This window comes from Rhincodon typus, chromosome 34 (genome assembly GCF_021869965.1).
Source record: "Rhincodon typus isolate 14 chromosome 34, sRhiTyp1.1, whole genome shotgun sequence".
Classification (NCBI taxonomy): Eukaryota; Metazoa; Chordata; class Chondrichthyes; order Orectolobiformes; family Rhincodontidae; genus Rhincodon; species Rhincodon typus.
The window spans coordinates 9,491,108-9,495,597 of record NC_063365.1 but is presented as its reverse complement, the minus strand read 5'-3'; positions in this window follow the sequence as shown (position 1 = coordinate 9,495,597).

Below are 4,490 nucleotides of genomic sequence, written 5' to 3'. Positions count from 1 at the left end.
TTAAAAATCTACCTCTTCCACCAAGCTTTCAGTCACTTGATATAAAATCTCCTTAAGCGCTTTGGCATCAGACTTAGTTGAAAAATATTCCCATGAAACGTCTAGGGGTATTTCAATATATTGAAAGTGCGAGATAACAGCATTAGATAATAGAGCCAGATTGGATGGATAGAGTCAAACTGGATAATAAAGTCTGATTGGTTAATAGATCCGGACTGGGTAATAGAGCCAAACAAGGTAATAGAGCCAGACTGAATAATAGAGTCCAACTGGATCATAGGGCTGCACAGGATCATTGAGCTGGTACAGGCACAATGAGCTAAATGGCCTCCACTTGCACCGTGGCAATTCTGTGATGCTGTTGTAGGTTGTTATTGTTAAAATGATGTTGAGCAGCAGTAAAGCACCTTTCAAACTTTGAGTAAAAAATCTCTAGAATGAGGGGAAATAAAGACTTGCATTCATATTGTACGTTTCCTGACAACAAGCTACCACAAAGGGCTTTGGAACCAATGATGTGCTCCTTAGAATGTAGTCACTGTTGGAGTGTAGGAGATGCAGCAGTTATTATGCACACGGCGAGCTCCGTGGAAAGCAATGTGATCGCATCAAGATCTTCTGATTTTGTGACTTTGAATGAGGGATAAATATTGGCCAGGACACCAGGAAGAGGGTCCCATACTGCAGCATTTTTGACATCCACCTAACAGGGTAGATAGCTCTCACTTTAACATCTCACCCCAAAGACAGCATCTCAAAACTGCATTAGAATGCGGTCCTTGATTTCAAAGTTTAGGTCCTTTGCGGGCCTTATCTTGGATCCTCAGAGATATTAGCTTACTATTGGGTACAACTGACACCAGGAAAGTGGGACACCACAAGGCATTGACAATTAGATCAGAGAGCAAATCGCAGATCAGTAGTAAGCTCTGAGCTAGGGCAGGGGCATGCTCAAGTACATAATAAAATGTAAACATGAGAGTGTTCCCAGACCTCTCTAAACACCTGAATCAACTCCAGGTGACTTCAGAATTTCTCTGAGGTTTTCACTTCTGGTACGGCTGTAAAAAAAACTTAACAGTGTGAGAGGAGCTCTACGCCATAAAAAAGTGAACAGTTCTGACTTACAAGGCATTAATTTATTTCAATACTGTTGATTATTGTTGATTTAGCAGTGAATGTTCTCATTTTCTAAGTGTTAGCCAGCCAGCTGACTGCAATTCTTTATTGTTCATCGGTTTACACTGCAAGTCTTGAATAAAATTTATTTAATCGGTTGCAGTAATTATACCAATATATCAAAAGGTGAGAGAGATTCCAGGACACTATAAATGTCACATGGTAGGGGCTGTGGTAGAAGAGTGAATTAGTATTAAAACAAAAGGCTGTAAGTACTACATAGAGCAACAACACTGCTTTTATATGGCATCTTTAAGGCAGTAAATTGACTCATGGTACTTCACAAGAGGTTATTCAAGCAGAATTTGATTTCAAGCCCATAAAGAGACATTAGAGGAGGTGACCAAAAGCTTGATTGCAGATTGATTTTAACATTGAGTATAGGAGTTGGGACATCATGTTGAGGTTGTACAGGATGTTGGTGAATCCTCCCCTGGAGTACTGTGCCCAGTTCTGATCGCCACGTTATAGGAAGGATATTATTAAACTGGAGATGCTTCAGAAAGATTTACCGGGATGTTGCTGGGAGTGGAGGGTTTGGCTTTTAGGAAGAGGTTGGATAAGCTGGGACTTTTGTCATTGGACCGTCGAAGGTTGAGGGATGACCTTATAGAGGTTTATAAAAAGGGTGTAGAGATATAGATAAGGTGATCTTTTCCCTAGAGTTGTGGATTTCAAGACTAGGGGTTGAGAAGAGAAACGTGAGAGGAGAAAGATTTATAAAGGACACATGGGGCAACTTTTTCACACAGAGACTGGTTCATGTGTAGAATGAACTTCCTGAGGAAGTGGTGGATGCAGGAATAGCTGCAGTGTTTAAAAGATATTTGTTTAAGTACATGAATAAGAAAGGTTTGGAGTGATATGGGCCAAGCGCAGGTAGGTGGGACTAGTTTAGTTTAGGACTATGGTCGACGTGGACTGGTTAAGCCAAAGGGTCTGTTTCCATGCGATATTACTCTATGACTCTATAACACAACTTGTTTTTCTATAATGCCTTGAATGTGACAAATGTCCCAAGATACTTAAGAAGGGCCTTAGAAGAGAGTGAGATAAAAAGAATTTTGAGGTGGGAATTCCAGAGCTTCATGTTATAATAGCAACTCCTCTCCCTTGCTTCCAGTTTTACAATGCTGAGAAGCTTGGGTTAATTCACTGGTACCAATCCTTCCTGTTGGTTTCGACCTAAGCTACAGGTACCATGTTGGGAAGGATGCCCACACAAACTCTGCAGCAGAACTTAGTCTCAATCCTGACGAACAACAAACAGGTTTATCACATAGTACTTAGTAACTGATCATATATCATCTGAGATACGTTATTGTCTCTTGTGAGGCAATCAGGCTCAGTGTAAGTACATTATTATTTAGCCAAATGTTGTTAAGACCAAGAACAATCACTGAAGCACAGGTCAGACTCTGCTGAACACATGCAGTACGTATGGAATTCTTGGTAGCTCCTCCAAGGCACTGTCCCCTATATAGAGGATAGCGCTTTTCTTACAATGTCAGTTATGTTGTGACTCACTGGGGTAGTGTGCTGGAAATTAAGTCCTTACAACTCACAGTGTGTTCTAGTCACTTAGCTTTAAAACTGCAAATAGCTTCTTCCATACTTTCCTTATTTTAAAGTGGTATTTTTTTCCCATTTTATAGTCCACAGCACAAAAAAAAGGAAAAAAAAAGTCTCCACATTTAAGGTTTTTCAGGTACTGACTGTTTTGTACAACACTAAGGGCCCTTCAAGGTAAGGCCCCCAGTGAAATATTAATCATGAATGATTAGGAGACCAAACAAGTGCAAGCCACACTATTTCATCCGATGGAGCCTCATAATATGGGTCATTTCACCAAGTCCACATTCCAATCTGCTGCTCCAGCCAACTCCGCTGCTATATTCCGCTTCTACACAAATCTTTGGAATTCCCACCTCAAAGTTCTCACTCTCTTCTAAGGATCTCGTTAAATGTCTTGGAACTGTTGTCACGTTCAAGGCACCAAATAAATACAAATTGTTTTGTTAAAATCGATCCCCAATCAAGTTTTTGGTCACCTCCCCTAATGTTTCTTTGAGGGCTTGAAGTCAAATTCTGCTTGATGAATCTAATATTGTCATGTATTTAACTACCAAGGACGTGAGCTCTGGAATTCCTTCTCCTTGTAATTTCTCCACCTCTTTCCTCCTCCTTCAATAGCAAACGTTGCGACTAGCTTTTGACCATCCTTATAGACCAGATTTTGCAACCAGTCATGGACAGTGGTTCAGTTCATTGATGGCGCCCTCTTAAATTTTTGAATGGAAACTTGCTGTCAATGGGTGGCTCAGGCAATACAGTGACCCCTATGGGGTATTCATTAGCAAGGCAAGAAAGTGCAAGGCACTTCAACTGAAATAGGATGAAGAATTCTAGCAGAGCTCACAGTGTTAAAACCAAGAAGTGTAATTCAGGAAGTCAAACATCGGTAAAAGAGATACAAAATCAAAACGTTCTGAGTGGGGGAACGAGGCAACCATGGCTGGCAATGGATATCACGAAAGCAAAAGATAAAGCATATAATGTGGTGAAGAAGCCAAAGGATTGGGAAGCCTTTAACACCCAGTAAAGCACAACCAAAAAAGCGATAAGTGTGGGAGTGAATGAAATATGAGGCTAAGCTAGCTAGTAATATAAAAAAAATTGCAAGAGTTTCTTTAAATATGTAAAAGGGAAGAGAGAAGCAAGAGTGGACATTGCACCATGAGAATATGAAGCTGGAGAAGCAATAACTGGGAACAAAAAAATGGTGGAGGAACTGAATAGGTACTTTATATCAGCCTTCACAGTGGGAGACACCAGTAGCAAAGCAGAACATTAAGAGAGTCAAGGGCAGATGTGAGTGTCGTGGTCATCACTAAGGAGAAGGTACTGGGAAAGCTGAAGGGTCTGAAGATGGGTAAATCAACCGCATCACATGGACTACACCCCTGATTTCTGAAGGAGATAGCTGAGGAGATTGTGGAAGTATTGATGGTGATCTTTCAGGAATCACTGGAGTCAGGGAGGCTCCCAGAGGACTGGAAAATGACTGATGTAATACTCCTGCATAAGAAGGGAGGGAGACAGAAGGCAAGAAATTATATCAGAGATAGTAGGAACTGCAGATGCTGGAGAATCTGAGACAACAAGGTGCAGAGCTGGATGAACACAGGAGGCCAAGCAGCATCATAGGAGCAGGAAAGCTGACGAGTCTAGGCCCGAAACGTCAGCCTTCCTGCTCCAATGATGCTGCTTGGCCTGCCGTGTTCATCCAGCTCTGCACCTTGTTGTCTCAG